The 19,961-nt window shown below is 44.7% G+C and overlaps 2 long non-coding RNA genes across 2 annotated transcripts in view; both read right to left on the reverse strand.

Moving 5' to 3' along the window:
* LOC309515246 overlaps positions 1 to 19,961 on the reverse strand; it is a 101,069-nt gene that overhangs the window by 44,497 nt on the left and 36,611 nt on the right. The window lies entirely within an intron of this gene.
* Positions 2,118 to 5,761, reverse strand: LOC309515257. The gene is made up of 3 exons (XR_014212366.1): positions 5,444 to 5,761; positions 4,709 to 5,212; positions 2,118 to 2,470 (listed from the first exon to the last, which is right to left on the reverse strand). It is a non-coding gene; the product is annotated as an uncharacterized lncRNA (long non-coding RNA).

Raw genomic sequence — 19,961 nt, forward strand, 5'->3', positions numbered from 1 at the left:
CTCCTGGCCTCATGGGGATGCAAATCACGCCCCCCCCCTCCTTGGTCATCAAATAATCACTTGATGACCAGGGAGGGGGTGATAACCACACCTCAGCTGAGAAGGGGGCTGTGCCCCTGTATGTGCAAGAGTATGGATGTGGAGGGGAGGGAGGTTTGGCCAAGAGTGCATGTGACTTTCAGACCAAAGCAGTCAGCAACCTTTGTGCTTGATACTACAGTGGTGCCTCACAAGATGAGAAGAATCTGTTCTGTGATTCTCTTCTTGTCTTGCAAAGCAAGCCCATTGACGGATTAGCGGGTTAGCGCTATTAGCAGCTTTTAGCGGCTTATCTGCTGATCGGATCAGCTGATAAGCGGCTTAGCGGCTTAGAAAAAGGGGGGGGAGGAAAAAAAACCCGCAGGAACTCGCAAGGCATTTTTGTCTTGCGAAGCAAGCCCATAGGAGATTCGTTTTGCGAAGCACCTCCAAAACGGAAAACTCTTTCGTCTAGCGAGTTTTCTGTCTTGCGAGGCATTCGTCTTGCGGGGCACCACTGTACCTTGCATCAGCTTTTGAAAAGTCAAAAGACTACCATATTCTGAATACAGTGAACAGTCCTACCAAGCTCCATTAATAGTGTGTTGTGTGTGAGAGAGGGGTACACATCAATGAGGGAAAACTTCACACTTTTGTGCATGTGCAGGTAGACAGCCCAATGTGAATTGTTTGAGGGCTGTATTATTGACTCCACAGCCAAGAAAATGATCAGTCTGATGACAATGGGAGGGAGCAATTTGCATCCCTACTAAGGAGCTTGGCTCTGCCCACCCCAATGCTGTGTCTGCTTTAATTGGCTAATCCTTTTTCTGCCAAAATTGGTTGGGGGGTCAGGGAGAAAAGGACTGGAGAGGATCAGACTCTTGATGTAAAGAGTTGCAAGTATTTCTATGTAAATATCCCTAGCCTTCAGGTGTAGACCTGAATTTAGTGAAATATGTGAAGGGGCCTGGGGGGGGGTGTGTGCGCTGGACCCACCCGCTGCGCTTCTTGTCCTCCCCAAGTTGGAAGATGGCTGTCAGAAGCGCCCCCTGTACTCAAGAGCCTCCCTGCATGTTTTTAGAGCTCTGGATTTTTCAGGGTTCACAAATTTGCCCTCCAACTTGCAGAAGAGCACAGGGGCTGGAGCTAGCACATCCTTTCTCACTACTCTCCCCCCCCCCACGTTTTAGATAATATTGAATGTGCCCACCTGAAGAGGTCTTCTGTCTCTCCATAATCCACATCCACTTTAAAATGGAATTAGTTAACAGAGAAATCTGAGGGCTCCCTTGGACAAAAAACAAGGACACCAGCCAGGAATACCAGAGCAAAACAGCAGCCAGTAGGCTTGGTCTTGATTGAAGACTGTTGCGACAGGACTCCCACCTGCCACAAGGTGGAACAAGATGGAAACCCCGAACAAAAGAGAACCCAAACTTTTATTAGCTGCTAATCCCCATGTTACACACCCCAAACTACATCACTAATACATCATGGTTACATCATGAAAGGGGAGGTCTGGTGGCAGTAATCTGAGCATCCTTGACCCTGCCCCATGGTTCCCCTTGCCCTCCACCAAACACCCATCAAGTGTAACAAAAGAGATATTTACATTTCCCTGTTTCCCAGCCAAGTTAATCACACCCTTTTGTCTCCATCTGGGTTTGTTATTTCTGGAACGGCTACCTGTCTGGCATTCAGGTATCAGGATGCCTGGGATTATCACTCAGGCAGAAGGGCTGCTGCGTAGCTGAGCTCACATATCTATATGAATTTCTGATGTTTTCCCAGTGACCCAGTACAAAGATACATTTATCAGTTAATTGTTACATTTGATACTGTGCAGCAGAAGCCCTTTGAATAGATAGGAAGAAACTGTGATGAAGTGTTTTTTGGGGAAAGTCACAAAAGTGATTGGGCTGATTTTGGTAGTGGGCTGCATGTGCATGATATCGGCTGGAGGGGCAACCCCTCCAAACCTATACATAAATTCCTGCAACATGAGGCTACAAGTCTATAGGGTAAAGACTGGCTTGTAAGGAATGGCGAACTGGGAAAGGTTTGGAAACAGTAACACAGCACAATACAAAGGGTGATAATGTCATTCCATTTTTATTTTAGTTTGCAAAGCAGAGGGCACATACAACAGAGAGAGCCCATCAGTGTGGGAGATGATTGGAAGGGAAATTGATAGTAGCATTAACACAGTATAACTGCTACAAGTCCACTGCGAGCTGTCTGGCATGTCACAGTTTAATAAATAACAAACAAAATGTAGTGGACTGGGTGGGATAAACCACCAGATACTTATTTATCTGAAACCCAACCAATTAGGTTTAAGGCTCGTTGGCATTAAACCTACATTTACTGGAGGGCAACTTCAATCAAGACAACATTATCAGGAAGACATCAATTCAGGTTCTCTTTCTGGGTTCATTTTCTTTTTATTCTGAAGACAAAAACACAAGACAAAGATCAGAGAAAAGCAAGGCTGCACAGGGGGCCATTACAGTGGCAATGAAGTTGTACAGGGATTCTAGATTCATTTAATTAAGCATGATTAACAAAGCTGGAGTACCAATCCCCAATTTATTATCACTTAGACTAAAAGTTTACATGTGATTCCTAAGGAAATTTCAGAGGCAACAGCAAATGAATTTGATATTTAAGTTTTTAAAGTGCATTTTTATTCTCTGACATTACTTCCATGTTGTCTAGAGAGCCTGTGGTGGCGATGGGAACACATGATCTGAATGTTCTTCACAGCTGTGTTCTGGTGAGTAAATAATTGTCTCATTGCCCAGTGGGGTTGGTCTTGTGTGTCTCCACCCCCCCACCCCCAGGGCTCCTGTGCCTTTATCAGCTGTAAGGCTATCAGCTGCCAAACTTTCTTGGGCCTTTAGCTCTGCCAGAAAACAGTGGCAATACTGATAGAGAACTTGGGCCATAATTGCTGGCGCAAAGATGGCAGAACACACACCCAATTGTAAGTAAGTAAAGGCAAAAGGAAAGAAGGAAGTCATTAAGTGCCTCTAGTAAGTTAAAAAATTACAGATGCCTCACAGAAAAGCAGACTGGATTTCTATACTCCTCACTGTGATGCAGGCAATATGTGGGGTTAGTATTTAGTCAAATTATTTGCCTATTAAAAATATAGGTAGAAGCATTGACTTCTTAGCATACGTATAATTTCCCCCTGAACCTAATCACACAGGAGAAAAGGTGGCGTCCCCATTATCTTATCCTCTGCTTGTCTTGGTTCTGGTTAAAAGAAACTAGGCTCTTCCATGACATCCATCTATGTTAAAAGTTTAGCATGGAGCTTATTTCTTGCACCAAAGTTTCATTTAGGGATGCTGTCTCACGCCCTGAGCACAGAATATGATTCTCCAAACCTCCTGACGCAGAAGACAGACATGACACCTTTCCTTTGTGGTCCAGTTATCCAGTGGCGTAGCGTGGGGGTGCAGGGGGGCCGGCGACAACATCTGGGGGGGGGCGCTCGCAGCTCTCTGCCCCCTGCGAAAATCCACGGGTTAGGGGGGTGCAAATTACTTGCCTTGCCCCGGGTGCTGACAACCCACGCTACGCCACTGCAGTTATCTCACCCTCCCCACCCACATAAAATTTGCTGCAAGGAAGAGGGGAGATGACAGATGAGGGGGGAGGAAGGAGAGAGGAATCCTCTATGCTTTCAGTTCCCCCTCCAAATTCACACCCAAAATTCTAGCTAAAGTTGCTCCTGTGATGCTATTTTAGCATGACCTATGGACCAAGTCAGTAGAAAAGAGAGATTTAAGTTGCAAATCACATATGGAACTCAGTGGGTCTTACTTCTGAGTAGACATATATCTACTTCTGCTGTAAGGCTATGACCCTAAACACATTTAGCAGAGAACAAGTCCCATTTAACTTAAGAGGGACTACTTGCCTCTAAGGTAAACAAGCTTAGCATTGGACTGTAAGCTACTGTGTCTGTGCCAAAAGGAGTGTTAAAAAAGTAGAATCCTGGGACTGGAAGTCTCAGCTTTATACTACTCATTTCCTTAATCCTAGCTTACACAACTTGGTTATGGTGGGGAAGGATTGTGCATGCTGTTTTCCTGCACAATAGCCAGTGATAAGTTGGCCAGGTGTACTGCTAACTCACATGCTGCATGTAAAAACACAACCCCTGTGATTGTTGCAGGGGACCACTTAACAGTGAACTGATGAGCATGGAACTCATCATGGTCTGGGGTTTCCTGATATATATTAAGTACAAGAGGTGGCTTTTATCGGGGTAGTCAATGTGATCCGCCCCCCCCCTCCCCGATGTTGGGTTCCAATTTTCACTAGCCCCCCCCCCCAGCATGTTGAATGGGCAGGGACAATGGGAGCTGCAACCTAACAATATCTGGAAGGCCCCATGGTCTCTCTGTTAGACTTGTCGGAGTGACATTGCCACACTGAGTTTCTCATCTCCACTCCTATACTTTAATACAAATTACTGTGTCTGTTGGGAACAGGGCATTGAGTCTATCTGTCCTACTGGTTAACACCATCATTAAATCACGTGGCGACTGGAGCTGGGAAGTGGGGTATTCTCTTGGAGGATGCCAGTCCTTGTCAAAGTGTCACCTACAAACCAGTTCTAAGAAGGGAAACTGTTGCTAACAAGGTCACAGTAATTGCAGAAATAACTTACTTGACTCGTCTGTTTACACTGCAGTTGGTTTTGTCTCTGTGCTTGGCTCTTTGCTTGCATCTCCATGGGTTTCTTCAGTTGGCAGGATAAGTGAAAAATCTCCTGATTCCACGCTCTCTGGGGCGGCCTCTGAAGTTGGCTCTGTACTTGGCTCCTTGGTTGGCTCTTTGCTTGCCTCTGTGCCTAGTTGAATAAGATGTGAACCTCCTTCTCCGCTTCCTTCCCCACTTCCTTCCCCACTTCCTTCCCCGCTTGCTTCTCCGCTCGCTTCTCCGCTCGCTTCTCCGCTCGCTTCTCCACTCGCTTCTCCGCTTGCTTCACCACTCGGCTCTTCGGCTGGCTGTGTGCTGGGCTCCTCACTTGGCCCTGCGCTTGGCCCTGCGCTTGTTTCATCAGTCGGCACTTCTGTGCTTTTTTCACCACCTGGTTCTTTGCTTGACTCAAGCGTTGTCCCCTCGCTTGGTCCTGTGGTTGGTTCCTGGGTCACAGGCGCAAGAGAAGCCTCTGGAAAATTAAAAACAGCAACATTTATAAAATGCCAGGTGTCTGCTCTTGCCAGATATCAAGAACCTGGGTACTGACATACACCAAACTCCTATGGCAATGTACTCAGTAATAATCATCATCCCAGAATGTTGAGGCATGATTAACTTTTCCATCTAGCACTAGAAGAATTTAACGAAACGCTAACACTAATATTCCTTAAACTATGCATTTGTAAAGTGTTTTGCTTACCTTGTATGATCAGAACAAGAGCTAATGCTGAGAGAATTGCAATTTTGGGCAACATTGTTGGCTATCAGCTCCTGGTAATAGGCAAGCAACTGAGAAACAAGCTGAAGTATCCCATGGGAAGTGATCTTCAGTTGTATTTATTGAAGCAAATCCTTTGCCTCCACCTACTCCAAAATCTATCTCCACCCTCAACGGAAGTTGCAAGATGAAACCCTTTAACATACTCAAGACTCAGAATAGGATCAGGAATCACCATTCCCATTGGTAAAATTCCACTTTGCTATCTCAGAGCAAGATAACCTTTATGCAATGACCTCAAAGGAAAATTACAGGTGTTTGTTGGGGGGATGGGGTGGGTATAGCAATGGAAAAGACTGACAGAGGATAAGGCCCATAAGAATTTGCTTCTGGCAGTGCTGATTTCTCAAGGCAAATTATCCCAATGCTCTCTGGCTGAGTGTGTTGGATACTGGGGAAAATGACCACTGACTCACTGAAAGTGCCTCTGGGCAGTTGGTGGAAGGTGAAGAATCAGTGGAAATGACTGTACTGGGATGGGCATGCTATCCCAAAGCTCTCTTTTTAACATACTTTAAATGTCTTCAGTGAATCCCATCTTCACACTTTTCATGCTTTGTTTGTGATCCAAAGGAAATTAGACAGGGCTGTGCTGAATTTTTGCTACTTTTGATTTTCAGGTCAAAAGTAGTTACTTTGATGGAGTGGAAATTTCATTTTTAGGCACTACAAATATAATAATTGTTTGTTTGTTTGTTTGTTTGTTTGTTTGTTTGTTTGTAAACTGGTTCTTCAGGTGCTATTTCACCAGGGTCACCCCTGCCCCCAGCCAACTTTTTCCTTCTCCCCTCTTAGATTAGTTACGTTATTATATGTAATTATTAGTAATAATCATTACCTATCCACCTACTCAGGAATCACATTGTAAGCAGAATGCACGATGAGCTCAATTAGGTTAGGGGTAGGGAATCTGTATTCCTCTAGACACCGCAGGACTACAATGCCCATCATCCCCACCAAGTGGCCATGCTGTCCTGGTCTGATGGGATCTGGAGTCTTGCAGGTTCTTACTTCTTGGATTAGAAGGACAATAAAGGCAACTCTCATTTCCTTCCAATAGCTCAGCTGGTAGAGCATGAGACTCTTAATCCCAGGGCTGTAAGTTTGAACCCCATGTTGGGCAAAAGATCCCTGCACTGCAGGGGTTGAATTAAATGACCTTTGTGGTCCCTTCCAACTGTACAATTATATGATTCCATTATTCTAATTTTCATCTATAAGCTTTGTTTTTAAAACTGCTATACTATAGCATAATATAACAGATATGCAAACTTGAGTAGATATGGCATCAATTATATTGATGAATGTAATGAAAGGCAAGGTTTCAAATGCCTCTTTTTATTTTATTCCATTTAGTCGAGGGTGTCTGTCAGAGGATGCCACACAGGGAGGAATCATTTCCTGATTCTGCTTCTGTTTCCCACAAGAGATAGTGATGGCCTCTATCTTCACTACATTGTATTTTATTTTATTGCTATAGCCAGTGGCTGGTGCAAATAAAGATTCTTCTGATTCTGATGCTCTGAATGCCAGTTGCTGGCATGAATGTGTTCAGGTCCTTCTTGCAAGCTTCCCATAGAGACCAGAAAGCTGGTCTAGATGGGCCTTTTGTCTGATCCTGTAGGGCTCTCTTTTAGTGTTGTAAAAATGCCCTTCTGTGACACAGCTTCATCACACCAGGGGTAGGGGTGCCACCCATTTCCAGGTCATTCCAAAGCGTGTTTCTTCCAAAGCAGATCCCACTGAGCAAAATGGGGCTTACGCTAAGGTTACCAGGTGTCCCCGTTTCCTGGGACAATCACCGGGTTTACAAATCAGTCCCCATACAAAATCCATTGAAGTTGAAAAGTGTCCCCAGATTCACCGATAAAGAATCTGGTAAACTTAGCTTATGCCCAAATAAGCGTGCTTACTGTTTTACTTGGAGCCAATGGCATAAATTCAACTGGAACGAAGCCACTATATATATATTTAGCATTAAGGCATTTATAGTACAAATGTATACATGCAGTGCTTTTTTCTGGGGGTACGCAGGGGTACGCATACTGTACCCCTAAACATTTTGTGAACTTTTGTCCATTTACTGTATTTATTTTCCCTGATTTGAACTATCAAATGGTGATTTTCTTGAGTCAAAATGAGAGTACCCCTAAACATTCTTTTAAGAAAAAAAGCACTGTATGCATGATTATTCAAAAGTAAGTCCCACTGTGTCCAATGAGGCATACTCATAAACGAGCTTAAAGCTACAGCCACTGGTCAAGAAGCAGCCTGATCCTCCTAGTGCACAGTATGATTTTGGGAAGTTGTTATTGTGAGTAGAAAAGGGCACTGTGTGAAAGAGAATTATGACTTCCATCTGACATCAGCCTACAGGGATTACCATACAGGTATTTGTTCTATAAAGTGGTGAACAAATAGTTCACTTAAGAAACCCAGATGAGTCAGTTCAGCTTTCTGGTAGAGAGACTGGAGGCTACTCACTGAGAGAATGTTTCTCCTTTGAGTGAGTTGCGCAACAAAGACACTCAACAGCAGCAGCACAACCCAGCTTTTCCGGAAAGGTGAGAGAGGTGATGACAGCATCTCATTCCTTTCTTATCAGATAAGGACAGTTGTCTGCCCAAAACATCAGCTGCAGGGGTAAGTGGCTCGGCCAGGGTGAGTTGGATTACTCTCCCCAGATAGTTTATAAACTAGTTTCAGATTGTGGTTGGCTAGGTCTAGGTGGAGCTATTCTTATTACTATTATTATTTTTAAAAGATGAGCTATAGTGAAACCTGCATTCTGTAAACCTCTCCTTATCCATGCTATCCATTTCCAGATAGCTTCAAATCTAATCCAAGTTTGTAATGGTGGAAAAATATTGTGGGCTGTGGAGAGCCATGCATAGATAGGGCTGTGAGTAGGACTGCAGGGAGGTGCGCCTGGCGCCTTCATTACATATCTTTAGGCGCCAGGTGAAAACGTCTCTGAAAAACCAGGCCTTGGGCTGAATAACATTCTGTGGGCTTTTAAATGTGTTTGTGTGTGGGGGGGAGGGCTATTGGTTTTCCTGTGCTTTATGTCTTCTGTGTTCTCATTTTGTATTTTCATGTTGTGAACCGCCCTGTGATCTTTGGATGAAGGGCAGTATAAATAAGAAGAAAAAATAGGTGTGTGCTCTGTATCTGTAAAAAACCTAAATTCTGGGCCAAGTTAATATAAATTGTGCTGTAAAGGAATACCCAGTATTGGCCACATTCTGTTTTAAGAACTGGCAATTTTTACTTGCATTTACTGCAAAATGCAAATTTAAAAAATCACTTTTATTTTCAGGCAAGTAAGCCTGAAGTTGTTGGGTTGTTTTTGTTTAATAACAACAACCCTAATGCACCAGTTTTCATTGTGTGTGGGCCAGAGTCCACCAACACGGTGCCCACAAATGCACAAGCCTGCACAGGGGCCTTTCCCCACCCCTCCTCTGGCCAAAATTGCACTTGAAAGAAGCAATCTGTGGCAGCCAACAGAACAGGTTGCAGCAGGTGCATGTTTGCAGTTTAGTTTGGGGACTACAACAGTTTCTCTGGTTTGCAAATGTGCCCAGTCTCCAAATGTTCAGCAGCCCTGGCATAATAGTTCTGGGTCCACAGACAAAGAGGAGGAATGGCCTGAAACAGCTTTATTCTTCAGAGCCTTTAAGTCAAACTTGTGCAACAACATCTAGTTTTTTGATCATGTAATCTCAAGGCAAGTCCTTCTTAATACTGAGGGAATATTTCTAAGTTACAAACTCTGTCATTACATCTTCCCCTTAATTATTAAACAACATAACCAACAATCCTAAAATAGTTACTTGGAACATAAGACGCTGCCTTGTGCCATTGCTCCATCTAGCTCAGTGTAGCTTACGCTTTTTTGTAAACAGCGAGTCCCTGAAGGCTGGGGCCTGCGCCAGGGAATACGATCCCTCTCCACAAGCGGCACTGCAGGGGGAAAGCAGGGATGGAGAGCTCCAGCTCCCATCAGCTGCAGCCAGTGTGGTCAGTGGCCAGGGATGATGGGAGTTGTAGTCCAGCAGCGCCTGGCAAGGCACAGGTCTCCCATTGTTGTTACTCTTTCTTGTGCTGCAGGAATTAGTCCTCTCCTATCAGTGGTACTTTGAGCCACTGTTATAAGCAATAATTATAAGCAATTAGCTGTGGCACTAATTAGAAATAAGAAATAGTGACCACCAGGGCCAGACTTTGGTAGTCTTTCGTAAAATGGCACCCTGCGCAAGGCCAAAAATTGGCGCCCCCAAATGGATCTTCTCAATTTTGCACCCCTCACCTCAGTGCCCTGTGGGGACGGAACTGCCTGCACCTCCCTAAAGCAGGCCACTTTAGAATCAGACTCTTAGATTATATTTGTATATTACAGAGGTACCTCTAGTTATGAACTTAATTCGTTCCAGATGTCTGTTCTTAACCTGAAACTGTTCTTAACTAGAGGCGTGCTTTTGCTAATGGGGCCTCTTGTTGCCAATGTGCCGCCGGCACAATATTTCTGTTCTCATCCTGGGGTAAAGTTCTCAACTCGAGGTAACTCTTCCAGGTTACTGGAGTTTGTAACTTGAAGTGTTTGTAACTCGAGGTACCACTGTATTCCTAACTGCTCTGCTTAGAGCAAGCAGTTATTTCCCACCCCTTCCCCTACAGTAAAGAAATGTTGTTTGAATAAGGTAAAAAGCTATTTTCCTTTGTAGGTCTGGTTTGCCCAGTAGTTTCAGAAGTGTTCAGTTGCTATTAGGCAATTTCCTTTTCAAGATATTCCTGCATAGCAGACGGAGCACAGCACAGCCAGGTGGCCTTCCCTGGGGGCTTCTGACTCCATTTCCATTTCCTTCATCCATTGGGTAGATTTTTCTAAGCTTAGTGTTTTGTTCATTGGCAAAGAGAGCCGCAGCTTGCACGACGCACTGAACCACAGTTCAAAACAACCTATCGTTTTAATGTGAATGAGGAGCAGACTAGTGCCTGCTGCTCCAAGAGTCCCACGGTGCTCCTTCCCCACTCAGGCAACAGATGAAACAAGCCAGAGCCAGAGCCAGAGACAGTGTTGTGCTGTCTCAACCTGGGATGTTTGATCTTGGTCACTCGCGGTGGAGAACAGACCTTGAGCCCAGGTTCTGAAAACACAACAAGCTAGATTGTGACTTGTTTCATCTGCAGTGTGGCAGGAGCAAGGGAATAGTGTAATAAAACTTTTTGAGCACTGTGCACCAGCGCACTACTTGTGTGAAACCTCTGGCCCATGGGGGCAGTTTTCACCAAACTGTACCCACTTACCTGATGTTATCTGTGGGGCAGGTAGAGACAGGGCTCAACTGGAATTGGCTGTGTGACTGAGTTCCTATGGGGAACTTGATGGTGCAGACGGCAGTTGATCCCTTCAGAAATCGGCTTTGCCGTGCCTGTGCCTGGTGTTTGGGAAATGCTGAGCTCGGGGCTTGCAAGGTGCTTTGTGCAGCCCTTCACATAGGCCTGACAGCCAGTTGCTTGTTGGGCGTGTGGAAAGCATGGTGCCAAGTGCTTTGCAAGCCCCAGGCTCAGTGTTTCCCATGTTCTGTGCGCGGGGGTGTTAAAGCCCCATGTGCTTTGGTTCCCAAGCACCAGACAACCAGCTGGCTGTTAGGTGCTTGGGAAGCGCTGGGCCAGGGACTTCGACAGGAGGGTTATCACATCCAGCTGTCAAAGTTGGCCCACAGGGGTGGGAAGATGAAACCAAAAAGGTTCCCCAGCCCTGGGACAAAAAGGCTTCTCCAAGGGTTCAAATGCAAAAGCACTGATTGGCTGAGTGCTGTGATGCTGCCAAAAAATGTCCCCCTCTCTAAACTGGCTGTACTCCCTTTTACAAAGCTGCCTTTTGAGAACAAATAATGTGAATTAATACATATGCATCCTAAGTGTGGGCTTATTCAGAAATCAAGAGTTTCTAAATGCACACAACACATTTTGACATTTATGCAGTACTTTAAACAATAAAACATATACACATCCCATCTGCAGCAGGGGACGGGGTCACAGCTGGTGGTTGTTGAGCCAGCTTTTGACTCACTGGTGTGCATTTTAATTGTGAGGTACTGAGGAAATCAGACTTGAAACAGAGTGTGAGAGTTGGGTTTTTTCCATATCAGTGTATTAAATCAATTAAAAAAAATATTATTTCTTTCCATTTAGTCAAGCTTTGAGAATAAGAAGCCAAAAGTCATGTGCATGAATTTCAATTGCATGCCAGCAAAACTGGCAAATTCAGATTGTGCAATTAAATTGGATTTGGTGTTCTTATGCAAGAAACCTCCTTCCAAAAAATAATCAAACTTTTTGCAGTAAGGAAGTATTAGGAAAATGCAAAGGTAGGATAACACTTTTTAGCTGTTCTCATTTTTATCTGTAAGCTGCTCTGAGTCCCTGTCAGGAAAGAATATGGGGTATAAATAAATTCACCACCACACTTTCGTGCCTCAGTTTGGGATGTGGAAGAGTTTGTGCTCATTCAACAAATTTTTCTCAGCATTCAAAACAACCATAAGTTGGAAAATGCAGCTCAATCCCGGCCACCAGGGCCACTGCAGGTTGTATTTATTAAAAAATAAAAATCTGGGTTTCTAAGCTCACAAGAATTGAAAGCATACTAGCTCTTTCAAGAAACCCAGGGATCAATTCAGCCAATGTTAAGCAGTTTAAAGTCCCATTGATTTCTGTGGAAGAGTTAAGCACATGCTTAGCTCTCTTCCACTGAGAGCTCAACCAGACTTAAAAGTGGTAAGATTGCCTGAATTGTATTTCCTGCAATGAATCTTGTCACGGGGGTGGGAACAAAACACCACATTTTGTGCTGGAACGCAGAAAGAAAAAAGGTTTTGGAAGTCTCCTTAAGCCCACATTAAAAAACTCCGCCCAACCCAGCAAATGAAATAAAAATCAAAATCCTGAAGAGGGAGCCCTCCTTCAAAGCAAGACAGTCATACTTGTCATTGTCGGAAATTCATAATCGTTCATGTTCTTCACTCCGAAGTTTATAGGCATACAAATGACACGTTAGTCAAATCTCCAGCTGACTTTACGCGAGAGATTCCACATTGGTGTTAAAGAGCAGGGGCCAAGATGGACCCCTGTAGGACCCCTGAAGTCAATAGCCAGGAGGCCATGAGCTCCTGAGCCCGGAGTCTGGAACCTGCCCTCCAGGAATGAATGGAGCCAGGCCAGTTTGGGCAGATGGAAAGCTGCATGGTAATTTACCGAAGAATTGCCCTGCTCCTTCCTCTCCCATGGATGTCCGGGGAAGCTGCAAATGCCAAAGGGCAGCAAAGGCATAAGTCTGTGTTGTGTAAATTGGGTGATGTTTAAAACAGCAAATTCAGGCTGCTGAGATCTGCACGAGGGGGGTTCTGTTCTAGCCACATCCCAGGCCACTTTGAAACAAGAAGCCAAAGCCCAGACAACATTTATGGCTATTGTATCATTTCCAAAGCACCTCTGTGACTTTTCTGACCACCAGTGTGGGTTCAGTCAGCATTGTGATGATGAAAGCCCTGGCTGGTGGGCAAAAGGGCAGCCCCCTCCAGCCACAGGGAAGACGGGAACGGCTTGAGCTCCCACAGCATGATGGACAAAGAATGAAAGAGCAGTGGTGCGTCTGCCTGGGCTCTGCAGGGCCTTTCCCACTCACTGCTATTCCCAAGCAGCACTGCAAAACCACACAGACACAAAATAGTACTGAAGAAGTAGAATCTTAAAGAAAGGAGAGTGAATGCTTTCATTTCCTTCTTGGGATGGTGTAATCACCTGTACTCAGCTTATGCTTTCAAGATTCCCATGGAATCATAAAGTTGGAGGGAGCCCAGAGGCCATCCAGCTGAACCCACTCCTTGTGGCCAGAAATTCAGAGTTACAGGATTCCTGGAAGATGGGTCCCTAGTCTCTGCTTGAAGAGCTCCACTGAGGGAGAGCATCCCTGCATAAGTCCTGGCCTGGCCACTGGCTCCATTGTTCAGTTGCCCTCACCATCAAGGCCGTCCTCCTAATGTTCAGCTGAAAGCCACCCTCCTATAAAGTCGGCCCTTTCTATCTAGCCCTGAGCTTGGGAGAAGCCACTTCACACTGCGGACTCACGTGCAAGTACAACCCTGAGACCCTTTTCACATGTTGCACAGGCACTCCCCCACCCCCCCTAATCCGCAACTGTGCAACCTGTGCAGGTTGCTGCAAAATAAATAGATAGATAGATAGATAGATAGATAGATAGATAGATTGGCCTCCCCTTGCTCAGGGCTGCTGCACATAACTGCCGGCTATGGTATTCTTAGGCCTGCCACAGCCATGTGGAATTGTGCCATGATGACAGGACTCTCACTTTCTACAATGGTATGCCTAGGGCTGCCACTTTTGGTCAGGCAAAATAAAGGACAGGTTGGGCAAAACATGGGGCAGGTCAGTGGGGGAGATTGGGGGGCTAAACATTACCTGGTGCAAAAATGAGAATGGCACACGGGGTTTAAAATTCAGTGACAAAACCAGGCCTGTGCAACACCCCCCCCCAACTCTATGAGTCTCCGCCTCCAACCCACCTGCCTCTGCCCATGCAAAAACTATCCCACACCAGACCAGGCCCGTGCAACCCCCCCTTTCACTTTCCACCCCTCCACCGCCCTCCCTGCTCATGCAAAACCTGAGACTCCACCACACCAGCCTTGTTCATTGCAAACCCCCCTCGCTCTCCCCCCTCTGCATGTGCAAAAACCCTCCCTCTCAAACTCCTCCTCCCGGCCCCACTCCACCTTCTGCCTGCATCCCGTGGTAACTCTCACTCTCTGCTCTCCTCCACACAGACCTACTTTCTGCCTGTACAGATTGGAGGAGGAGGAGGAGGAGGAGGAGGAGAAGCTCGAGTATGTGAAAAAAGGCATCCCGTTTGAAGTCCAAACAGGACAGGGGACACTCTTCCTAAAAAATAAAATGAAGCCATTCACTTTTTTTCTAGGGATGGATGGCAACCCTGGGTGTGTGGGGAAAGGCCCCCAAGACTCACATTTAGTGGCACCTGGGCTGATAGATTCACGGCGTCAGAAGATACTTGCTCCATGCTGCACATTCCTCAGATGAAAACAGGGACATTTCTCACTCCCTCCAACTGACCCTTCTTGTCCACCCCATTTTGTCCCCCCCCCCAAAGCATTTCCTGTCAGAAGGAGGCCGAGTGCCACCACCAGCTCACCAATGGGACACAACACGCACACCCTCCACCCTCCTGAGAAAACCCCTTAATCCTGATTTTATTTTAATTTCTTCTTTGCTACATTTACAAAAAAAAAGAAAAACGCACGCCAATAAAGAAATTTGAGAAAAGGGCAAGATTAGATGCAGAAGCACAAAACACTTTTTTAAAGCAAGACTCCCTGAGCTCCGCTCTGCTCCCTGTTTCTTCCCATCCAGGGCAGCCCTGCCCCCTGCCTGCCCCCCAGAGCGGAGGTGTCACACAGGGCTGGGCTGGGCAGTGCCAGCCTCTCCTCCTCCTCCTTGCTCTCCTTTAGTCGCTGCCCAAGGGAGGAGCTTGGCAGCGGCAGCCATGGAGAGGCAACACGATGCTCCTTTGCAGCTGCTGCTGCCGCCATCGCTCAGGACAAGCGCCGGCTCATCCTCTTCCCTGAGCTCAGTGGCAGTGATGGCGGTGGAAATAGGGACATTCCAGGATCAAATCAGAAGCCAGGATGGCTTTCATAATTCTGGGACTATCCCTGCAAAATTGGGGCACTTGCCAGGAAATTAGTGGCACAAGCCCCATTTTGGGGCTCCGGAGTGAAGTGGGGTGAGCGGCGCGGTGCTGCGAACTGATTGCTACTTTCACGGAGTGAAGCCGCACAGCAATTGCCGGAGAGCGCTGACTTTTTCCTGTGGACAATTGGATTTAAAACAAGTACCCGTGAGTAGAAACGGAAAATTGGATCAAGAAATATCTTAATTTGGCACCGAAGCGGGAAGGTTCAAAACAGGAAGTCCGCCTTCCGCTTTTTGTACATAGACTGAAGCAAAAACCTTGTAAGCTAAAGTCTGGAAAGTCATTAAAAAAGTTTAAATTTCCTTCATTTATAATTACTGAAACCCCCTTGGAAGCAGGAGAAAAGGGGGGGACTTTGTATAACGCCTGCAGGAGAGGGAGTGAAGAAAGATAAGTTTCCACAGTCTCTAACCTGGGAACGGGGTGTCAGAGACAGAAATTCTTGGAGAGGTTCATTGACTGTGAATGGAATACTTTGACAGATAGCTAAAGAAGAGAAATAAATTGATTCCAATGTTGCCTTCTGCATTCTAAAGAAACAAAATATCTGAAAAATGAAAGTAATTTCCTTTGTTGGACTTGCCTTAAAAAAAATGGATACAAATAGAAATTGTCTCCTCTAGAGGGAGCTTGCTAAATTGTTGCTGCGTCTACTTGAGGACTCTACAGCTGTCAGGTTAAGATCGTGGGACCAGTCCTTTTTGACCTTGACTAAATATGAGCTGGGAGGAAGTTTTGGTGCTTGCTTTATGCAAGACAAGTGCCTTGCTGGAACAGATGCATGAGAAGATGGATTTGATGAATGAGAAAATGGATTTGATGACTGTTGCGGTTAATAACTGTGGACAAACAGGGAATATTGATACAGAAACTATTCAGGGACCAACTCAGGAACCTGTACTGATTGGGCAAGTGCAGAAGATAATGGAGGAGGTTGCGGTTGCACCTCAAATAATACAAATGGAGAGACCCGAGGCCCTACAGGAGTATAAGCCACTGTTTTTGAAGATTGAAGTTGGAGTCGGCCAGGGGGAATCTGGAGCTGAGGAGGTTCTTAACTTTGGAGAGACCTCGAAATATGTTTTTAAATATTTTTTGGACTACATTGATGATTGTGGGGAGTGGGACTCTGGGGAATGGGCTGGTTGGATGAAGGGAGACGAAGATAATTTTGGGTTGGAATCCCCCAGAGACCTACTCCCCAACGAGAAAGGAAAGAAACTAAGAAAGAGACCAACAAAAGACAAGGAAAAGTGCAAGTATAAACAACAAGAAGAAGATCTGCAGAAGGGACATGGGAGAGACTTAAGGGCCTCGGACATTAGATTACCAGGTTGATGGACTAGATGGAATGGACAGTAAGGACTGACACGACCCGAGACCAGGAAGAAGAGACGTTGGATGAAGATTGGAAGAAAATGTATAAAGAAATTCCCCCCCCTAGGGAATTAGCCTAAAATTAATGAACATTAGGGAAAATGTTGGAATGAAACTATATGACTCTAGTAGAAAAGATATCAGGAGTTATGTATAATCGAGTATTAAGCGTTAAGCTCTAAAGTATTTTTTTGTAAGATAAGGTTAAATAACTTAAGGTAATTTGAATATCAGAATATGGGGAAAGGATGGAAAGGATTTGTTGAGTTAATTAATAGGTTAAATTGTCAAGATAAATTATTTAGTAAAAATTGAGAAGGATGGAAAGAATTTGCTGAAATAATCAATCAAACTGGAGTACGAGAAGGGAGGTGTGAGGGGGTCAATGAAAGAAGCAAATGGAAGTTAAAGATATGTAATATGGGATTTGTTTTTTTCCCCTTCTTTTTTATCTTTTTGCTGTATTGTTGCATTGGTTTTTATGTCTTGTGTTTTTTCCCTTTTTTTCTATGTATTGTAGTGTTGTTGTTTTTTTCCCCTTTCTTTTCTGTAATTTTGAAATTATTAATAAATATTATTTTTTAAAAAGAAAAGAAAATTGGGGCACTTGGAGGGCATGGTGCTGTTGCCCCTAAGGAGGGCTGCCCCTAATCTTGCAGGGCTACCAAATGTCTGAGCTAGCCTGGCTCCTTCTCAATGTTTCAATATGCTAGGCCTACCTTGATTATAGTAGCTGAACTAGAGGACCACTATATGAAGACTCAGTCAAGCCTTACTAGTTTATGACTTCTATACTAGGCATATGTTATACAAGGAAACATTCCTTGGCACCATGGATAGCCTTATATATTGGGGAAATTGGCACTGGACTCTTTTACTGAGGTGCTGGGAAATTACCTTTCCGAAATATTTTCCTTATGCGTATTTTGGAGTAAATTGACCATTTCCCCATATTTCACATTTTTATGGTAGGATCTTAGTTCCTGTAGCAAAGGGCAGTACTATAAACCACTGGCATGGAAGTATATGGGTATGGCTGTAAATGTAAAATATTTTATCTTCTGCAGCTGATGATCCTACAATCATTATCTGCACATCGATTTCTATGAGTGATTTAATCATCTGGTTGATTAGATACAATGAAAGGCTAGCTTTTGAAAAGGAGAATGGTATGCTACAAAAAGGGGTGGGTGACTTGTTATTACTATTTCTGTTGAATCTTTCCTAAAATGTGAGATTGGGCAGACAAATTGCCTGGTGCTTGCAGCTTAGCACTTGGGGGGGGGCATGTGTCCTACTTTACAGAAAACAGTTCTCTGTTTTGAAGGGGTGTCAGGGGATGGCCCTCTGTTTGAAGGTCTTCTCTGCTTGAAGCCTGACCTAATAATAAAGAACCAAACGAAGAGAGAGCAGAAGCCTTGAAGTTGCCCATCAACAGAGTGAGCAGGCACACAAGTCTCCTGGTGTCTTCTGCCCTATGATGAGATGCATTTTATTTATGTTTAAATTGTAGTAATTATTTCTAAGGGATGCAGGTTAAACCACAGAGCCTAGGACTTACCGATCAGAAGGTCGGTGGTTCGAATCCCCTTGACGGGGTGAGCTCCTGTTGCTCGGTCCCTGCTCCTGCCTACCTAGCAGTTCGAAAGCACGCAGTGCAAGTAGATAAATAGGTACTGCTCTGGCGGGAAGGTAAACAGAATTTCCATGCGCTGCTCTGGTTCGCCAGAAGCGGCTCAGTCTTGCTGGCCACATGACCCGGAAGCTGTACGCCGGCTCCCTTGGCCAATAAAGCGAGATGAGCGCCACAACCCCAGAGTCGGTCACGACTGGACCTAATGGTCAGGGGTCCCTTTACCTTTTAATTATTTTTAAATTTGCATCTATTTGTATAAATTGCCACAGGTAAATTGGTGTGCTCTTCTGTCCATGTTTTTGGTGATACAAATCCTCCTTTTCATCAGTTCACAACTGGGCACTCTGCTAGTAACTGAAAGGTGAGATTAGATAGATTAGATTGACAGACTAACCTCACACTGAATGGACAGGGTGGACTAAGAATGGATAGCTGGATGGACAGCTTAAATGGAGGACACTTGAAACTTGCTTAAGAAGGTTGTCCGTGGAGAACAGAACTTGATGGTTTATGGAGATTTCTCTCCTTCCATATTGGAACACTGATAAAAGAAAGGTTGTGCAGTTTGTGCCTTTGTACTGATAGTTAACAATGACCTTTAAAAAGACAGCTTAGGGTATGGGAAAAAATCAAAATGAAATCAGTGCCATGTTTCTGCTTATGAGGCTGCCTTAAAACTCAGCAATAATTGAAAAAGCCTCCTATTGCCCAAAGACAACCAGTTAACTTTTGTATATAAAGTGTGCCAGGCTAAGAAACAGTTTCAAACAAATGAAAACCAAATGCCTCTTTTTTAAAAAGAAAAATTCTTATACCACAACAGATCACATCCCAGAGAAGCAAATGCTAAGACAGACCTCAATCTCTCTTATTCCAGTGTTTGGTTGGCTCTTTCAAGAGCAAAGACAGGGCGCCTCTATTGAGAAGAGCTGTGCATCGTTCCTTTAGATACAGAATCTATAGAGTAACTGTGCTGCAGAGATTAAGAATGCTGTTTGTATGGAACTATTCAGAATAAAGAACCCCTAGATATGGGAAGCATTATGCATCTCAGACTGACGCTTGTTGTGCTCCTCGGCTCAAAATAGTTGCTATTGTCAAACCGGTCTCTTTAATATTTACATGCAAAAACATTCACAATGGTGGATATTCTAGGTCTCAATAGGCTATGGACCCAAAGAAGCTGCAATATAAATTGGTGCACCACTGACAGACATCAATAGGAATCTCACCCAATTACATCAAAGCTGGATTTGATTTATAATTCTACTATGTAAATGCATTTGCAGACTTCCTCTGTTCAAGTATGTACTGTTGCAAAGCCAACCTTCAGGTGTTTCTTGAGCAATTTGCCTCCCTACTTGTGTTTGCTGATGGGGATTTCACACATCTAGAAGATCTCTCCCTCCTCTGCTATGCTTCCCACTGAGATTTGTACTACCAGTTCTGCCCTTCAGCCTCTTCCTGTGGTCTAAACCACTGAGCCTCTTGGGCTTGCTGATCAGAAGGTTGGTGGTTCGAATCCCCGTGACCAAGTGAGCTCCTGTTGCTCAGTCCCAGCTCCTGCCAACTTAGCAGTTCAAAAGCATGCCAGTGTAAGTAGATAAATAGGTACTGATGCAGTGGGA

This window comes from Podarcis vaucheri, assembly GCF_965113315.1.
Source record: "Podarcis vaucheri genome assembly, chromosome: 12".
In the NCBI taxonomy this organism is placed as follows: Eukaryota; Metazoa; Chordata; class Lepidosauria; order Squamata; family Lacertidae; genus Podarcis; species Podarcis vaucheri.